This window comes from Elephas maximus, chromosome 14, assembly GCF_024166365.1.
Source record: "Elephas maximus indicus isolate mEleMax1 chromosome 14, mEleMax1 primary haplotype, whole genome shotgun sequence".
Classification (NCBI taxonomy): Eukaryota; Metazoa; Chordata; class Mammalia; order Proboscidea; family Elephantidae; genus Elephas; species Elephas maximus.
Genome location: NC_064832.1, coordinates 66,938,346 through 66,959,536, shown reverse-complemented (window position 1 = coordinate 66,959,536; position 21,191 = coordinate 66,938,346). Strand labels below are relative to the sequence as shown.

Sequence of the window (21,191 nt, the reverse complement as noted above, 5' to 3'; positions counted from 1 at the left end):
TTTGTTTGTTCTTTTGGCAGTCCATGGTATATTCAATACTCTTCATCAACGCCACAATTCAAAGGCGTCAACTCTTCTTCGGTCTTCCTTATTCACTGTCCAGCTTTCACACATATATGATGCAATTGAAAATACCATGGCTTGGGTCAGGCGCACCTTAGTCTTCAGGGTGACATCTTTGATCTTCAACACTTTGAAGAGGTCCTTTGCAGCAGATTTGCCCAATGCAATGCATCTTTTGATTTCTTGACTGCTGCTTCCATGGCTGTTGATTGTGGATCCAAGTAAAATGAAATCCTTGACAACTTCAATCTTTTCTCCATTTATCATGATGCTCATTGGTGCAGTTGTGAGGATTTTTGTTTTCTTCATGTTGAGGTGTAATCCATACTGAAGGCTGTGGTCTTTGATCTTCATTAGTAAGTACTTCAAATCCTCTTCACTTTCAGCAAGCAAGGTTGTGTCATCTGCATAACGCAGTCTTCCTCCAATCTTCATATAGTCCAGCTTCTTGGATTTTTTGTTCAGCATACAGATTAACTAGGTATGGTGAAAGAATTCAACCCTGACACACACCTCTCCAGACTTTAAACCAATCAGTATCCCCTTGTTCTGTCCGAACAACTGCCTCTTGATCCATGTAAAGGTTCCTCATGAGCACAATTAAGTGTTTTGGAATTCCCATTCTTCGCAGTGTTATCCATAATTTGTTATGATCCACACAGTCGAATGCCTTTGCATAGTCAATAAAACACAGGTAAACATCCTTCTGGTATTCTCTGCTTTCAGCCAGGATCCATCTGACATCAGCAATGATATTTCTGGTTCCATGCCCTCTTCTGAAACTGGCCTGAATTTCTGGCAGTTCCCTGTCGATATACTGCTGCAGCCGTTTTGGAATGATCTTCAGCAAAATTTTGCTTGCATGTGATAGTAACAATATTGTTCTATAATTTCCACATTCGGTTGGATCACCTTTCTTGGGAATAGGCATAAATATGGATCTCTTCCAGTCATTTGGCCAGGAAGCTGTCTTCCATATGTCTTGGCATAGACGAGTGAGCACCTCCAGCACTGCATCTGTTTGTTGAAACATCTCAATTTATATTCCATCAATTCCTGGAGCCTTGCTTTTCGCCAATGCCGTCAGAGCAGCTTGGACTTCTTCCTTCAGTACCATCGGCTCCTGATCATATGCCACCTCTTGAAATGGTTGAATATTGACTAGTTCTTTTTGGTATAATGACTCTGTGTATTCCTTCCATCTTCAAAAAGCAGGACAAAAAATATAGAGATTCAGAGACACAGCTGACCTCCAAAAATGAAAGATGTGACTGTGTTGGGTACATTGTACATGCATAATCATTATATAGTAAATGAAACCAAAAGGAGAACCATGATGATATTAGAAAGGCCAAAGCCGTTAGGCTGCTGGCATGCCAGAAACAGAACGGATGAAGCTTGTTTAAAGAAAGCAGACTGGGAAACACACCAGAGGCCCATCAAGAGTGTTGCTGTAGATAGCATCTAAGGGATGCAGCCAAATCAGTGTTTAGGCCCAGGGAGGAGAGTAGTATCTACCCGATGTTTAGGCAGCAGGATGATTTTCCATACATAAAAGAACTTTGCTTCTCCAATCATCAAATTTGGAAGCAAAAGAGAATTAGCTCACATAGATGGCAGAAGCTAAAGCAGTGAGAACAAAAGAGAAAAAGACAACTGGAAGAGAATGAAATGGCATAGCCTGACAGATGTATTGGGTTGATTCAAACCAACTGGGTTAAATAAGATGGACTGGTATCTATTCTATATGTAGTTTAAACTCTGAATTTCCTAACTCTCTTATAAATTTTGTTTAGTTCATTCAAATTGTTGACCCTTGCACCTCACCGATGCGGATGCTACTGCAGATAACATCAGAAGAGCAAGCCTGTTAATCCATGGTGGTGAAGTCTTTTGAGGAGAAAGTTCTCCAGTTCCCTCAGGTGGTAGTAATATAGTTATTTCAATGAAGTGACATGATAGAAAACATTGAAATGCCTCTGTTTAGTGATTTCTTCACAGAAGAAAATGTCTCAAGATTTTTTTTTATCAACACTTTAGAATGATTTAGAGAGAATCAATGTATACATGACAGAAAAAATGGAGAAGAAAATAAAGTGTGAAGACCCTGAAGAGCCAAAAGACTTTAAGCAAAAGCAAGAGATGTCATCTACATTTAATGTTGCATAGAGTCTTCCCTGGGTTAGAGTCTTTCCTGGGAAGGCCAAATATATATTGTAAGCCTAGGAGGAAAACATAAATTACTAGAAAGGTCAAGGAATAAAAAGGTATTGAATGACTATTTTGTGCTCTATCCTACAAAACTTACCTCATTTAATCTCTATTAATGTCCTGCGAGGGTTTATTATCATTCTACCACTGAGCAAACTGAGATTCGGACAGGCTAAAAAAATTATTCAAAGCAATATATGTGGCAGAATCAAGACAAAAATCCAGATTTTTTTCCTCATAATACCAAGATGTCTTTGGGTATGAAATGCAAGCAGCAAAATATATTAAAAAGATAAAAGTCATCTATATGATGGTTTATTAAGAAAAGCATTACTTTTTATAGTAATGAAATCAGGTTAAAATGAATATCAAGGGAACTTAAAACTTAAGTAAATGAAACAAGAAATATGCAAGACCTGGATGTGGTAAATTATAAAACCATACTAAACAACTTTAAATAAGGTTTGAATTCCTAGAAGACAGTAGTGTACCGATTTCAAGATAATCTTCATTCAAATCGTCCAAAGTCACTGGAATTTTTAAAAACTTAATTATAACATTGGAACTCTGGTGGCACAGTGGTTAAGAGCTCAGATGCCATTAAAGCTCATATACAGAAAAAAATGCCCAATAAGAGGCAAGAGAATTTTGAGAAAAGAGTAATACAAAAGAATCCCTCCAACTAGATTTTAAAGTACACTTGCAAAGTGCAATAATTAAAATTGTGTGGTATTTAGGCAAGACAAATCCAAGAGACCAAAATAAAAAAAGTGAAAATTCCAAGTACACATTAACTCTATATATAAGAATTTAGTAATTTATACAAGTTGTATCAAAAAACCCTAACTGCTATCTCTAGGAAAAACCGATTATCTAATAAACAGTTTAAAGGCAATTGATTAAACTATAAAAGAATAAAAAGTGATCCTGTTAAAATGAATGTTGAGTCACATGACTTCTCTGCCTAAAGCTCTCAGTGGTTCCCCATCAGTCTCAAAGTAAAGGCCTGATAGTGACCATGACGGCTATCTAATGTGGCCCGTATTTCCTCCCTGGCTTCATTTCCTAGTTCTCCTTCCTTGACTCACTCTGCCCTAAACAACATTGGCCCTCTTTGTGCTCCTCAGACAATACAGAAAGCCTCCACCCTCAAGGGTTTTGCTGTTGTGGTTCCCTGTGCCTGGAACACTTCTCCCCCAAATATTATGTGACTTCCTCTTCACCTGCTTCAGATTTTTGTTCAAATGTCACCTTCTCGGTGATATTTTCCCTTACAACCCTGAAACTATGAAAGTACAGGAAGAAAATATAGGTAACCATTCGCATAATTTTCAGATATGAACAGTCTCCTTAACCAAGATGACAAAAGCAAAAACTACAAAATACTAATTAATAAATTACATCACATAAAAATTTAAAACATCTGCTTGTTCCAAATATGGGAGAGTAAAACAGCAAGCAACAAGTGGAAGAAATATATTGGCAACATATGATGGACAAAGGTTAATTTCTTTCCTATATTAAAAAAAAAAAAAACTATTACATGATAGATATAAAAATGGAAAAAGAAAAGAAAATTTTGGGGTACTCATACAAATTGCCAACATACATGAAAACAATTTAATCTCATTGGTAAAAAAAGTAACTGAAAATTAAAATAACAATGAAACACCAAGTTAGCAAAGATAAATACAATGACAACCTACAACCTTAGTGAGAGTGAGAAGAAATAAACTTTTTTCTGTACACAGCCAGGATATAAACATTGTTGTTGTGTGTCTCTGAGTTGATTCCTACTCAGAGCAACCCTCTATGACAGAGTAGAACTTCCCTGTAGGGTTTCCTAGGCTGTAATCTTTACAGGAACAGATTGCCAGGTCTTTTCTCCTGCGGGATGCTTCATGTTTAAACCACCCATCTTTCAATAAGCAACCAAGTAGTTAACCATTGTGCCACCAGGGCAAAGATGTATAATCTGTCTTAACAGCAAGTTGGCAATATGAATAAAAAATATTTAAAATGTATTTACCTTTTGACCCCAGAATTTCACTCCTGGAAACTGTTCATAAGGACATAATCAGGGACAGTCAGAAAGATTTAACTGCAAAGATATAATAAAATGGTAACTTGCAACCTTAGAGAGAATAAGAAATACGGGAGGAAGCAACAAGAAATACAAGAAGAGGCAGTGCAATTTTTCCCTTGTTGATGAAGATAGAGAAGAGGTATATAGGCTGGTTATATTTAAATAAGCCATAGGTCTTTTTTTTTTTTTTTTTTTAAAGCAACAGCTGGAAATGGCAGCTATACTGCATCTTCGCTAAGGCTAGAAAAGTAGTCGGCTCAAGCTTTCACAGAGGGATCTAGGTTAAATATAAGTAGGTATTTCCTTACAAGAAGGTTTGTAAACAGTGGTATTGGATAAAGAGGAAGGCAATACAATCACATCTCCTACCGGACTTTACTGCAGATTAAAATGATTTTTGGTGCAAGTCTACAATAAGCAGGATCTGATGTCTTAAACTGAAGTTCAGTCTATTTTTTAATTATGCTTTTTTTTTGTTTCCATGTTTGGTGAGTCCATTTGTGCATTTATAGTATGGGTTTATATTAGATAAATTGTCACTTCATGTCATAAAAAATAATCATTAAAGTTACTTTTTATTACTCAACTGTAGAGGCACAGTAGTGAAGAGCTTGGCTGCTAACCAAAAGGTCAGCAGTTTAATACCATCAGCTGCTCTTTGGAAACCCTATGGGACAGTTCTACTCTGTCCTGTAGGGTCACTATGAGTCGGAATTGACTCAACAGCAATGGGTTTATGGTTTTGGTTTAATAGGTTTCCCAGTGAGAATTGGGATGGGAGACTCTATCTTCAACCCACCAGCTGCCATGCATTCCATAATCCCAGTAATACCTGAAATCCTTTGGGTTATTCTGATTTTTCCCAGGAAATTTTGAGCCTGAAACCAATTTATCAATCCGCTGAGAGGCCAAAGATATTCCAAGACCCCTTTTCCATTACCATGGGAGTTGAGTTTTCTAGTGTGCATATCATTCGGGATGGATGTTGTTATAGCTTTGTTTATTGAGCACTGATGACTATTACAACAAATACCAGACACAATTCTGGAACACAACAGAACAGGTCACAGCCATTGCCAAGTTCTGATACAAAGGGAAAATCTCCCAAATATGGAAAAAGATTTGTACATACTCAAGGAAAAAGCTGGATATAAAAACCACATTACAGGAGTATATTAATATGAAGTCAATTCTAATCATTTTTCAAGGCAATGCAGATATACTTACCAAGGAAAAAAATGAGCCTAAGAAGAAAAGAATATAAATTGCTCATATGGAAAAAGAAGGACTACTACTGTATTATTTACAGCTTAAGGAATCATTTTTTTTCACGTTTAATAAACTTCAAATATTCTCATTTACCAAACAAACAAAATATGGCTTCATTTCTCCAGTTGCATTTCAGTTACATGCCACAATATAGGGAATTCCGTAATGACTACCTAGCAATTATTTCTGTCCTTCGATTATTCCAAGCAGGGAAATAAAAATGAAAAGGAGCACTACTTGAAGGAATATTAGCAGAGAGCACCCCTTTGAAAAGAGATTCTGCATTTGTGGTTTCCCTGGCTCACTTTATTTTAAAGGAATACAGCTTCTCCTTTAAGTCCTAACCTTTAAAGCCAGTCTATCGTTTTTAAAATTCATTTTGACTTTTACTCCTTGGCTACACCGGGGTTTATCTTGCTCAGAAATCCAGGTGCCTGGTATATCAAGGTCTTACCTGCTTGCAAGTCAGACCCCTTCAGGGAAATTTTGCTCCTCAAATCACCTGAATGTCATCCTGACAATATTCCTTGGATTTATTAATTCTCTCTGCTGGACACATAGCCTAATTCTAAACATTTATGACTGTATTTTTCAAAATACCCTCTTCCTTCCTCCCAAGTAGATGAAATCTTTGTTCTTGTTTCTTACAAGTCTTTACTTTTACATTCTCCAAAAGCTCCGAGTTTTCTGCCTATGCCCCTTCCTGCGTCAACATTACCACCTGACTCTTCCTCCTTCCCAGAGCTGTGTACCTCATCTCTGCAGTCTTACCTTCAGGTCTCCCTGTGTAGGCATATTCTCTTGTCAAATACCTTAAAATGTCAACTAGCATACATATAATTTATAACATTTAAGTTTTACTCAGTAGCACTGTGGGTTCTCAATCTATAATTATTTTTAAGAATTCCTACTCTGTCCTCCCAATTTTTTTAACTTTTCTCTTCAATAACAATCCACAAATGTGACCTATGGTAGGAATTTCTGGCAAAGGAATGTGATAGTCTTAACTTAATCCTGTATGAATATATAGCTGTTATAGGAAAACAACAACAAAAAAACCCAGAACTCTTCCTTTCAATCCATTCTTTTTTGGGTTCCTGTGATTAGCATCCCAACACATCCCTAACTGATACAGTTGATAAAAAGTTTTGTAACAAACCTTAAACAAAAAAAGATATTTCAAGAAGTGGTATTTGTCATTGGAAAAGTGACTTTCCTTCTGAGTAAGAATTAAATTATTATTATAGATGTAGTTCATTAATTTATTTTTCTTAAATGGCTCTTCTACTTAAAGGTGTCTATTCTCTAGTACATGCAAATACAAAATGATCTTACTATTGTTTACTTTTTACTTTCTATTGGTCATAAGTTTACTCGGGAAAGAAGAGAAAATGAGGTGATTAGAGACTGCAGATCAATAGCAAAGCTTACCCTCAGTTCCCACGAAAGCTTTAGTACAATTTCTTACCATCACTCCTTATACCTATCAGAGCACTGGGTTGCAAACAACAGAAACTTACTCTAGCTAAGAAAAGCAAAAAAGGAATTTACTAGAACGATATCAGATGGTTCACAAAATTGACAGCATCCACAGGACTGTGCTTCCTTCAGAGCTTCTAAGGAAAAATCTGTTCCTTGACTCTCTGAGCTTGTGGTGGCTATGTCACTCCTTGATTTGTGGTCATTCCTTGGCTGTGTTGGCCTGCCTTGATGGCATTTATGGCCCACCCAAATACTCCACTAAAATCTCATCTCAAAATCTTTAACTTCATCACATCTGCAAAGAGCCTTTTTCCAAAAAAGGTAACATTTATAATCTTCAAGGATTAGGATATGAATATCTTTTAAGGGGCTATTTTTCCAGCTGCCATATTAGGTATAATCTTGAGGAGAACCAAACCGTCTATCATCCCTTCTTCCCCCAACTCATGTATTCTGTCTACGGGAGAAATAACTCCATATATTGCTCTCCTGAAAGAGCACCCAAATCTTACAAAGTGTATCTCCAAGCTGGAGTCACATGTGAGCCTTTAAAAGGCCATCCCACTACCTGTAAGTGAACTGCTTTGGGGGTGCTGGGCTACATGATAAAACCAATTATCCCATGAGTACATTGCCTGACTTAATTTACAAAAAAAGCAAATGCTTGGTCAAAGCGATGCTGCACAGACTATTTTGATGGAGTAAAAGAGTGGAGTTAAGGCAACAATCAATGGTGTTTCCAGAATTATAATAGGCAGAAAGAGCAAACCCATATTCTGAATGTTGTTTTCCAAAGGGTACAGATACTTGATGGAAAGTGTCCAAAATAATCAACCCACCACAAGTTTTGTCCAGGCTCTAGCTCCTTATTGCAGGCACAGCGTGGGCTAATTCTACTGGAAAACTGAACCCTCAACAATGAGGTTAGCAAAATAAGCCTTAATGTAGAGAAGTCCCAATTCATAACTTGCATCACTGTAACCATTGCCACATTATTCATGAGACCATTATGCAAGCACCAAGAAGAGTGGGAAAGGAAGCTGGCTGACATAAAAAGGTTGGGTCATCTTATCTAACCTGACCATTTACAGCCTTTTGATATGCATTTAATTGTACCCTAATGTTTCCCCACTCTAGGTCCCTTCCCAGAAGTTTATGTATACGCCTCTACCAAAATAGTCTCATTACTTCCAAATTCTGATCACCTGCTCAAACCATTAACAACTATCTATTGATTGTATCATTACTTAGCTCAAGCCTTGACTTTTTCCAGGCAAATTAGACAAGATGTACCTCCGTTTAGTATCACCACTGAGATGAGTGGTATGTTAAGATAGCATCACTCTACCTAAGGCTTTTTGTTGTTCTTAGGTGCCCTACAGTTGATTTAGACTCATAGCAAACCCATGTGACAGAGTAGAACTGTCCCATAGGGTTTTCTAGACTATAATCTATTTTTTTTTTTTTTTAATAATTGTGCTTTAGGTGAAAGTTTACAGCTCAAGTTAATTTCTCATACAAAAATTTATACACATATTGTTAGGTGACATTAGTTGCAATCCCCACAATGTGACAGCACACTCCCCCTTTCCACTCCAGGTTTCTTGTGTCCATTCAACCAGTTCCTGTCCCTTCCTGCCTTCTCATCCTGCCTCTGGACAGGAGCGTCCCATTTAGTCTCGTGCATCTGATTGAACTTCTTAGTTCTAAGAAGTGCACTCCTCATAGGTATTATTTTTTGTTTTGTAGTCCAGTCTAATCTTGGTCTGAAGAGCGGGCTTCAGGAATGGTTTTAACTCTGGGTTAACAGAGTGTTCAGGGGCCATAGTTTAGGGGTTCCTCCAGTCTCTGTCAGACCATTAAGTCTGCTCTTTTTTGCACGAATTTTAGTTCTGCTCCTCACTTTTCTCTCAATCTGTCTGGGACTCTCTGTTGTGTTCCCTGTCAGGAGGGTTATTGGTGATAGCTGGGCACCATCTAGTTCTTCTGTAGACTGTAATCTTTACAGAGCAGATTACCAGGTCTTCCTCCCATAGAGTGCCTGGGTGGGTTCAAAGCACCCATTTTTCAGTTAGCAGCTGAGAGCTTAACCATCGTGCCTCCAGGGCTCCTTATGTAAGGGTGGTACCAAGAAATAAAAAAAGAAGCATCAGCCAACCAGGCTTTGTTTATTTTTTTTAATGTTGTCTTTACTTCCCAGCCAACTAACTAGTCCTGGGAGCCCTTGTATGAGGTCATTCTTATGGTGTTGAGGGGATAGCAACATTGCTGCAGGAAAACACGCATTGGGAAGATGAACATACTCCTTGTGCAATTAAGATTGCCTTGGACCTACTGCTGTATATACCACTTCTGCTAGATAATGGTATAATGCTGGGTAAGCCTCACATTATGATTTGGTGGACAAGCTAATGATCAGTTTATAAGGAGCAGCTCAGGTCACAAAGTCAGGTATTTAGTCTCTACAAAGGTTCAATAACAATCCAAGGGTTATTTCTCAAAACAGGAATAGTTACTTGCTGAAGAGGTTATAGCTTTTATTGCTAAAATATTAGTGATCTTGACTGTGAATTTGCTGTTGGGGCTTCGTAAAGCATCCCAATCTGCCACAAACTGTCCAGGCTTCATTGGATCTGCTAGGTCATATGGGCTGCCTGGTAGAGCTGATTGCATGGCAGCCTGGACTGATTGCCAGGGGCTGTGTTGATTTGAGTTAGTAAGGAGACAACATCTGGAACAGCAGCTGCGCTTGGAGGCACCACCTAATTAAGTTTATAATAATCCACTCTAATTTTCCAAGACCCATCTGTCTTCCCCATCAGCCTAATTGGAGAGTTAAATGGAGCTGTGATAGCAATGACCACCCCCTATCTTTCCAATCATTGATGGTAGCACTAATCTTTGGGATTTCCCAGGAATGTGTTATTGTTCTTGGTTATTTCTTTTAGTGGAAAAAGTAAGATCCAGGCACTTTCATCCTTGGTCCTTGCCCTCATAATAACTTTTCCTTTAGTCAAGAAGCCAATGTGAACATTTTACCAGAATATACTCAGGAAGCGGTAAGAAAAAAAAAAAGAATGTGTGTTCGAAGACTCCACTCTACCAATGTGAGATAGACTTGTGTCAAACTTCCATTTATTGTCAGACCATCATAAGCTTCCACTCTGACCAGTAGACCAGACTGCTGTTCTTCTTTGCTGGGAATGTGTTATTTTGGAGGCATCCAAAAACAGCTCATAGGTCTACTTACATCCCTTTCTTCAGAATATCTTCCCCTGCCCCTCAAAATGACCACAGGTCTAGAAATATGGATAATGACTATATGTCTTTTTTGGTGAGCTCTATCCACAAATGAAGAGGCCCCAATGGCACAGTGATTAAATTCTCCGCTACTAACTAAAGGTTTGGCAGTTTGAACCCACCAGCCGCTCCATGAGAGAAAGTTGTGCCAATCTGCTTCTACAAAGATTGACAGCCTTGGAAACCTTACGTTACAGCTCCACTCTGTCCTATTGGGTCACTAGGAGTCAGAACTGACTCAATAGCAATGGTGTTAGTTTTTTGGTTATCCTCAAATGTGGCGTGTTTAATGCAAATGTATTAGGAATTTTGTGAACTGCCTATAGATTTCAAACTTATAGATGCCATGATCAATAAACTAATGAGAAAGACCCATGTGTCTCTGTTAGGGAAGGCACAACTACATAGCCTCTGGATGTTAAGTGCCTGATGTGGCTTCTGCCCACTCCCCCCTCCTCCACAGAATCTTCCAATCTCCACTGGAATCAGGCAAACCATTTTAAAACAGTGTCTCCCAACAATATCCCCAATCTATAAGATAAGACACAACAGTGTTTTTTAAAGATCCCAATGGTTCCATCACTGAAGTATTTCTCAAAACCCTAGTAAAGGGAAGGCTGGCTTCTAAGTAGGTGAGATTTATATGATAAATCCAGTCTTTTGATTTATTTCTGTATATTATGGCAAATTATTTATGGCATCTTAACTTCCATTAGCATGACCCCATTTAATTCAGCTGCCTTTCAGCCAACCTAGTTAAGAATAAAACCACTTTGCCTTCACAATGAATCTAGATAATTGTACCTATGTAACTTAAAAAAAAAAAAAAAAAAAAGACTAATATAAAACTATATTTTTTCACTGTTTGGTTGAGCACTGTCATGGATTGAATTGTGTCCTCCCAAAATATGTGTCAACTTGGTTAGGCCATGATTCCCAGTATTGTGTGGTTGTCCTCCATTTTGTGATTCTGATTTTCCTATGTGTTGTAAATCCTAATCTCTGCTTGTGGTTAATGAGGCAAGATTAGAGGATTAGGATGGGATTGTAACACCCTTACCCCTTACTAAGGTCACATCCCTGATCCAGTGTAAAAGGAGTTTCCCCGGGGCATGGCCTGTACGGCATTTTATCTTATGAGAGATAAAAGAAAAGGGAAGTGAGCAGAGAGGGGGGAATTTACAACAAGGTGATCATCTTGGGGGTTCCTCTATTCTCTACCAGTTCAGTAAGTCACCTTCAACAAAGTTACCACTTATCTATCGTCTATTTAGTGCTTTTCCATCCCTACCCCTCCTCTACCTCATAATCATCAAAGATTGTTGCTTTTTGAATATAGACCTTTCATTAGTTTTTATAGTAGTGGTCTCATACAATATTTGTCCTTTCGTGATTGACTTATTTCACTCAGCATAATTTCCTCCAGATTCATCCAAGTTGTGAAATGCTTTGCAGATTCATCTTTTTTCTTTACCATTGCATAGTACTCCACCATGTTTAAGTACCGTAGTTTGTTTATCCAGTCATCTGTTGATGGACACCTAGGTTGTTTCCAACTCTTGCTATTGTGAACAACGCTGCAGTGAACATGGGTGTGCCTATGTCTATTCTGTGATGGCACTTATTTCTCTAGGATATATTCCTAGGAGTGGAATTGCTCGATTATATGGTATTTCTATTTCTAGCTTTTTCCAAAATGATTGTAAAATTTTGCATTCCCACCAGCAATGTATAAGAGTTCCAATCTCCCCGAAGACTCTCCAACATTTGTTATTTCCTGTTTTTTGATGTGTGATAGCAATGTCAGGGTGAGATGGTATCTCATTGTGGTTTTCATTTGTATTTCTCTAATGGCTAGTGATCGTGAGCATTTCCTCATGTGTCTTAGCCATTTGAATGTCCTCTTTGGTGAAGTATCTGTTCATATTCTTTGCCCATTTTTTAAGTGGATTATTTGCAATCATTTTTGAATGATCTTCAGCAAAATTTTACTTGTGTGTGATGTTAATGATATTGTTCAATAACTTCTGCATTCTATTAGAATACTTTTCTTTGCAGTGGGTACAAACACAGATCTCTTCCAGTCAGATGGCCAGGTAGTTATCTTCCAAGTTTCTTGGCATAGATCAGTGTGCACTCCAGCACTGCATCTGTTTGCTGAAACTTCTCAGTTAGTAGTCTGTCAGTTCCTGAAGCCTTGCTTTTCACCAATGCCTTCAGTGCAGCTTAGACTTCTTCCTTCAATACCATTGTTTCTTGATCATATGCTACCTCCTGAAATGGTTGACAATCCATCATTTCTTTTTGGTACAGTGACTCTGTGTATTCCTTCTATCTTCATGTGATCTCCTGCATCATTTCTTTCACCAAAGTCATGACCCTCTTCTTTGTTTCCAACTTTCGCTTTCCAATCACCAGTAATTATCAATGCATTTTGATTGCATGTTTGATCAATTACAGACTGCAAAAGTTGGTAAAAACTTCAATTTCTTCATCTTTGGCATTAGTGGTTGGTGCACAAATTTGAATAATAGTCATATTAACTGGTCTTCCTTGTAGGCGCGTGGATATTTTCCTATCACTGACAACATTGTGCTTCAGGATAGATTTTAAATGCTCTTTTTGATGATGAATGCAATGTCATTCCTCTTCAATTTGTCAATTCCAGCATAGTAGACCATATGATTATCCAACTCAGAATAGCTAATATTAGTCCATTTCAGCTCACTAATGCCTAGGATATTGATCTTTATGTGTTCCATTTCATTTTTGATGACTTCCAACTCTCCTTTATTCGTGCTTCAAACATTCTACATTCCGATTATTAATGGATGTTTCCATCTGTTTCTTCTTGTTTTGAGTCATGACACATCACCATACGAAGGTCCCAAAACCTTTTCTCCATACACATCATTAACGTCAACTCTATTTTGAGGAGGCAGCTCTTCCTCAGTTGAATTCTGAGTACCTTCCAACATGAGCAACTCATCTTCTGCCACTATACCAGACAATGTCCCGTTTCTATTCATAAGATTTTCACTGGCCAGTTTTTTCAGAAGTAGACAGACAGGTCCTTCTTCCTATTCTGTCTTAGTTTTGAAGCTCCACTGAAGCCTGCCTACCATGGATGAAACCTGTTGGTATTTGAAATACCGGTGCCATAAGTTTCAACATCACAGCAACATTCAAGCCACCACAGTATGACAAACTAACAGATGAGTGGTGGCATGTAGCTATATGTATATGTATGTACGTGTGTGTGTGTGCGTGCGCGCGCGTGCATTTATGTTCATATATACAATAAAGCATGTGGGGGCACAGTTACAGATATTTCTTAGACATAACCAAGTACCTTGTTTGGTTGGTTTTCTTGGTTTGTAGCCACAGGAACATTGTCTCATGGAACAACTCAGTCAACTGAGTTCACAAAGTTTGTGTTCTACATCCTGGTTTTGTGAGTAGTTTCTGGAGTCTTAAAAAGTTGCTAGCAGCCATCTAAGATACAACTGTTGGTGTTTTCTCTCTGGAGCAAAAGAGAAAAAAGGAAACCAAAGATTTAGAGAAGTAACTAGTCTACAGGTCTAAGCCTGCATGAACCACAGCCTTATCTATTCTGAGACCAGAAGAACTAGAGGGCGCCTGGCTAACACTAATGACCATTGTGATAGAGCCACAATAGATGGAACTGGGTGGAAGTGGAAAAAAATGTGGAACAGAATTTAAATTCTTAAAAAGTCCGGAATTACTGGACCATTTGAGACTAGAGGACTCCTTGAGACTACCGCCCTGACTTATGCTATAAAACTTGAACAGAAACTACCTATTAGCTAAATAACAGACTGGCTCATAAAATAAAGAATATTACCAGTAACTACTGCATACTTTTAAAAAATCATCTATATGAGACCAAACGGTCAACCATTACTCTAAAGGAAAGATGAAAAAGTAAGGGAACAGGAAAACCAGATTATTGGAAATGAAACATCCAGAAGCGAATTAGATTATTAACACATTATGAAAATTATAATCAATGTCTCTGAATAATTTGTGTTGTAATTGTTAAATGGCGACCTAATTTGTTGTGTAAATCTTCACCAAAAAACACAATATTATTTAAAAAAAAAATAAAGTTAACGAAAGGATACCAACCACCAAAGCCGTTGCCTTCAAGTCGATTCTGACTCATAGCTACCCTATAGGACAGACTGAAACTGCCTCATAGGGTTTCGAGGCTGTAATCTTTATGAAAGCCGACTGCCACATCTTTCTCTCAAAGAGCTGCTGGAGAGTTCAAACCACTGACGTTTCGGTTTGCAGCCAAGACTTAACGACTGCAACACCAGGACTTCTTAATGGGTGGATACTGACACTGATTGGATACTCATATAATCAATAGAAGAACAAGATTAGAACTGGTCAAGATCCTATGGAACATCATGTTGCCTGAGCTTAGGTTCATATGAGCGCGTCCGAAGTAATGGGCAGACAGATGATATATCTTTCCATTCTTAACCCCCTTTAGCTTTCTTAGAAGAGAATTAAATTCAGTGTTCCACAAGAAATCAATATTGGTGCCATAGCATTGGGTGAATGTAATACAGGCTGCAAGTAACATAGACTACATGTCCTTTAAATGACCAATCTTTGGTTCCCAAACCCAGTTCTGTAAGCTCTTCTACTGGAATGTGTGCTCATAGAGATATGAGTCTTTATCTTATAGTTTTTGTTGTTTTTTTCCCCTAAATATCTTGTTGCACGTGATAGCAACTTACATTGAACAAAGTATCTTTTATATTAATTTCTTCAACGTCTCTGAATTTTGTATGCGTTTGAGTGAGTTACTTAAACTATCTGTATCTGATTTTTCTTATGTCTAAAAAGCATGAGTAAAAATGTATATAGAGGAGTAATGTATTTTTTAAGTGGCTGTATAAGTCAAAAATGAAAAGGATTTTAGTTACAAGGATAAATAACTTATTTTAAATACCTATACTCTTCTAGAAATGAAAATGTCCCTGTCTTTCATAATCTTCATTAATGTGGTCATTCCTTTCTCTTTATGCCTTGGGACTACTGGAAAGTCAGTGTTTAAAACTGTTTGGCTCTGAGGCTGGTGTTTGGTATTTTATACTGAATCTTATTTTATTTTGTGTTGTATTTCCAACCTTTTAAAAATGATATTTGTCAACAACATTTGGGAGCCTGTAGTGTACATACTGTATTTTTTCATAGGCATGCATTCCTGGAATTGAGGGTGCTAACTGAATCAGATCATGCAGACCTTCTATGAAGACGCTTTCTTAGCATCTAAAATTGGCAATTACTCTCCTGTTCTTTTCAAATCCCATGAAGTTATAACATGTCTCAGGCCACAGGTCCTTCCAGCCACCATTCATGCAACTTTGATCAATTCTTCTTAGCTACACTTTCTTTTTTTTTTTTTTTTAATTTATTATGTTTTAAGTGAAAGTTTACAATTCACGTCAGTTTCTCATACAAAAATTTATACACATCTTGCTGTATAACCCTAGCTTCTCTCCCCCTAATGTGACAGCACACTCCTCCTCTCCATCCCGTATTCCCCATGTCCATTCAGCCAGCTCTTGTCCTCCTCTGCCTTCTCATCTCAAGTCCAGGCAAGGGCTGCCCACATAGTCTCCTGTGTCTACTAGAGCCAAGAAACTCCACTCCTCAGCAGTATCATTTTCTGTCTTATAGCCAGTCCAATCCCTGTCTGAAGAGTTGGCTTCGGGAATGGTTCCAGTCTTGGGCTAACAGAGGGTCCCAGGGGTCACGTCCTTTGGGATCCCTCCAGTCTCAGTCAGACCATTAAGTCTGGTCTTTTTATGAGAATTTGAGGTCTGTATCCCACTGCCCTCCTGATCCATCAGGGGTTCTGTTGTGTTCCCTGCCAAGGCAGTCATCGGTGGTAGCCAGGCACCATCTAGTTCTTCCAGTCTCAGGCTGATGGAGTCTCTGGTTTATGTGGCCCTTTCTGTCTCTTGGGTTCATATTTACCTTGTGTCTGTCTTTGGTGTTCTTCATTCTCTTTTGCTTCAGGTGGGTTGAGGCCAATTGATGCATCTTAGATGGCTGCTTGCTAGCATTTAAGATCCCAGATACCACTCACCAAAGTGGGATGCAGAACATTTCCTTAGTACATTTTGTTATGCCAATTGACCTAGATATCCCCTGAAACCATGGTCCCCAGACTCTTGTCTCTGCTACTCTGGCCTTCGAAGTGTCCGCTTGTATTCAGGAAACTTCTTAGCTTTTGGCTTAGTCCAGTTGTGCTGACTTCCCCTATATTGTGTGTTGTCTTTCCCTTCGCCTAAAATAGTTCTTGTCTACTATGTAATTAGTTGAATACTCCAGCCTGTAGGTAGTCTTTGGATGAGCATCAGTGTTTGATTTTTAGAAGCTCCCAGTTATCTAGTTTCTGTTGTGGTGTTTGTGACTTATTGGTAATGTTTTGTGTACTGTTTTTGCCATGTATTAGGGCTGATAGCATTGTCCCTATTTTTTCTTCCATGATCTTTATCATTTTAGATTTTATATTCAGGTCTTTGATCCATTTTGAGTTAGTTTTTATGCATGGTGTTAGGTATGGGTCTTGTTTCATTTTTTTTGCAGATGGGTATCCAGTTATGCCAGCACTATTTGTTAAAGAGACTGTCTTTTCCCCCATTTAACAGACTTTGGGCCTTTGTCAAATATCAGCTGCTCATATGTGGAAGGATTTATGTCTGGATTCTCAGTTCTGTTCCATTGGTCTATGTATCTGTCATTCCTCAGCCACAATTTCAATGATACAAGTGATGCCCTTCATAATCTCAGAGGACCAACAACAGCCCCTAACTGCCTAAAATCAAAAACCAAACCAAACTCATTGCCATTGAGTCAATTCTGACTCCTACATCTTGATCGTTTCTTTGAAGCCATCTCAAGTCAGTATAAAACTCAGATTTTAGAAGCCACCGTGATACTCTCCTGTGTTTCCGTACAACTCAGTTACTTGTACAACTTCTTTAAGCTTCAATTGTTCAAAACTGTACAGCAGACCGCAAAGTATACGGCAAAAAGAGAAGGACCATTGCGGTGTGCAACACATATTTATTGCAGAGCACACTCAACTGTGGTCAGTACAGTGCTCTCTGATGGTGAGAATCTGCAGCATGTTGTGTTAATGTTCAGTGTCCAAAGGTGCCCAATGTCACCTGTCATGTAGCCCTCATTGGCTGAGAGCTTACAAGAGCACTTAGCAAGTATAAAGTTTATTAGTGTACTGTAATGCACACACTTGTGTGTGTGTGTGCCCATTTTTTAAGGCAGATACTTTAGAGACAAATGGCTTTATAACAAGTCAGTGCTACACACAGAAACATGAAATGAGGTACACATACATTTTTGTGGCCTTATTAATATTTTTATATATATATATGCAATTTTTTAAACGTCTCTTGTCGTCGTTGTTATGTGTCATTGAGTCCATTTCAACTCACTGCAACCCATATGTTAGAGAGAAGATCTGCCCCATAGGGTCTTTATGGAAGCAGATTGCCAGTCTGTTTCCCAAAGGTGCTTTGGGTGGGTTCGAATTGCCAACCTTTCAATTAGCAGCCAAGCACTTAACTATTTGAGCCAGGGCTCCTGGAAATGTCTGTAGGAGATGTTAAAAGACATTAGATTCTAAATTGTGTATATAGCTGTATATGGAGCCCTGATGGCACAATGGTTAAGAGCTTGGCTGCTGACCAAAAGGTCAGCAGTTTGAATCCACCAGCCACTTCTTGGAAACCGTATTAGGTAGTTCTACTCTGTCCTCTGGGTTTCTATGAGTGGGCATTGACTCCATGGCAACAGTTTTTTGTTTTGGGTTTTTTTTTGTATTTGTTTATACACACACATATATATATATATATATATAATATGATTTAAAGAGGGAGACTGTATGTAGCCGCTTACTTGTTATTTTGCTATTTTATCACAACTCTTTTTTTTTTTTTCCTGGTAAGGTTCAGGAAAAGATAGCAGGCTTTTACTCAATCTTGTTTGAATACTATGGGCAAATAAAATTTCCTGTCATCCTCTATTGAATGCTTAAGCCAAAGTACTTTTCATTTTGAGATTCTTTTCAAAAATCGTTATGCCTCTCTTTAGAAAGTATCTGCATATCTATTATGGAAATTGCATCCATAAATAGATAAAATAATAAAAAAAAAATGTGGTGAAATAATATTCTCCTATTCTACTTATCCTCGAATTTTGTGTTTTTACCAGGAAAACCAAAATGCTTCAGAATTAAAAAAAAAAAAAAACCTGTTGCCTTTGAATCGATTCTGACTCATCGCGACCCTATAGGACAGAGTAGAACTGCCTCATATGGTTTTCCAAGGAATGCCTGGTGGATTCGAACTGCGGACTTTTTGGTTAGCAGTCATAGCTCTTAATCACTACACTACTAGCGTTTCAGTTTTTTTGTTTTTTGTTTTTAATAATGGTTATTTATGTTGTTCTGTTTAACACTAGGTTTTTAAAAAGTATCTCTGCTATTTTTTTTTAATTGTGGTAAAATATAGATAACACATTTGCTATTCCAAGTACATTTATGCATGCAATTCAATGACATTAATTACATTCACCATGTTGTACAACCATCACTACTACCCATTTCCAATTTTTTTCATCGCTCTTAATAGAAACTCAGTAGCCCTTAAGCAATACCTCCCTGTCTCTGCTGTCTTAATGGGTAGTAATCTTAGCTTTTTAGTTTGTTTTATCTTTTCAAAATTTAGTTTGCTTTTCTCCCATAATCTACTATATATTTTTCAAAAAATAATGACCACGAAACTTGTACTCTCTTTTGCTCTTTAAACCAGTTTCTCTTTTTCTTGGTATCTGTATTATTAAGACAAATGGGTATGCATATTTCAATAGTTTAATTTTTCTAAGCATTCCTTACCAGTTTGCAATTACTATCTATTTTTCAGTACCTTCATTACCCTTCCTAATCACAGGATGTATTTCTCCTTTTTTTTTCTTCCCAAAACCCAATTTTATTTATTTTTTTTCTTCTTCGGCAATTCATTTACTATACTTGAATTGCTGAATTGTGTGTGCCTCTGGTGGTTTAAGTTATCTCTTTCCAAAGTATGCAATGCTGGGCCTTGGAACTATTGAGTTACTTTTGTTCACAAGCATTTTGAAACTCCTACTCTGTGACGTACATTGCACATAACACTACAGAGGGGATACAAGAGAAACAGTCACCTCCCTTAACATGTTTATAAGTTCATTAAGTAAATGCTCAGAAGATGTAAAATCAATTATTCTTTTCAATATTAATCAGCCCAAAATGTCACACAAGGATTCAGCAAACTTCAATCAATGCCTACTATGTGCCAGGCACTGGGACAGGTTCCAGGGATGTGGCAAAATCATGGTACCCGGCCTCATGGTCTTTGAAGAGTATCCTGGAAGGATAATGGTGAAGAAGAAACTACAAGTGTGGTGATCACTACAAAGGATAAGCATTGAGTGCTTTTGGAGCAGGCAACATGAAAACCCAACTTAATCGTGGGGATCAAAGAAGAATTCCTTGGTTTAATGGTATTTAAACTAAAAAGATGAAAAATGTTGGATAAGCAAAGAGAAGGAAATAGAACAAAAAGACTGAGTGAATATTGACCAAAGGGATACTTAAAAAGGTGTGGAAAAGGCCTTTGGAAAGCAATAAGCACTAAATAGTATGTAATGCCAAATAAATAAATAAACAGTAGCTTTATTTTATATTCTACATGAAAAATTCTGTGTGCTAGAAAGGATATGGATCAATGTAATGATTGAGGAACTTTTTCCAAGGAAGGAGCAGGTTAACAAAGAATGATAGGCAAACATTATGTGTAGCTTGGCTTGATCCTAGAAGGGATGCTGCATTGATAAGTAAAGTGAAATGAGGTTGCACAGAGATAAAGAAAAATGGTAGAACCTTTAATATCCAAAGAACCATGCTCTTTTTTTTTTTTTTTTTTTTTTTATGCTCTAGAAGATGAATGAGAGTAAGGAGATTTAGACACTAGAAAGGGAATTCTTGGAACAATACATGTATTATTGCCTGGATTGGGTTGGTATGACAGATGCTGTTGGTGCCCTGCCCATATCCCCTTGGCATCACCATTCCCATTTCCATACACACCACCTGCTACCTACCACAAGCATCTGTGACTTTCTACCCTCAGGCTTTCTCTGGCCAGAGGGTCATGCTTGGTCTGCAGGGCAAAGGCCCAAAGTTTTGAGAGTTAACACACTTATGTAGAGAAGGATGGAAGTTAGTGTAGTCGTATCCCAGGTTCCTCGCCCAGCAGAGGGCTACAACTCGGGACATGTACTGCCCAATCTTGCAGAGGTCCCCAGCAGAATAGAGTTCCAGGTGCCTTGTATTAGCCTTCTTCTTTCTCTGTTTTACTTCCCCACTTCCCCATCAGTCTTCCTGGAATCACCTCCAAATAAATTTCTTGCACTCAAATTCTGGCTTCAGAGTCTGCTTCTGGGGGAACATAAGCTGAGCACTTATTTAGGAACTTGAGGAAGACTAAGGAACAGCTGGAGATGGTGATAAAGAGATATTCCCTTGTTGGGTATTCAACCAAAGAATTTGCCTGTTCCCCTAGCAAGTAGCCAGCACCATTTTCACCTAGTAACAAAGATTAAACAAACAGCTGCAGTTGAGTCTAGGCCTACTTATGGCAATACCGTGCGTGTCAGAGTAGGACTGTGCTCC

At 38.1% G+C, this 21,191-nt stretch overlaps 1 long non-coding RNA gene across 1 annotated transcript in view; it reads right to left on the bottom strand.

Moving 5' to 3' along the window:
- Nucleotides 1-21,191, bottom strand: part of LOC126058080 (uncharacterized) — an 81,849-nt gene that overhangs the window by 49,087 nt on the left and 11,571 nt on the right. Inside the window, exon 3 of the long non-coding RNA XR_007513088.1 lies at nucleotides 13,764-13,934. This is a non-coding gene — a long non-coding RNA (uncharacterized LOC126058080). The remainder of the gene's footprint in view (nucleotides 1-13,763; nucleotides 13,935-21,191) is intronic.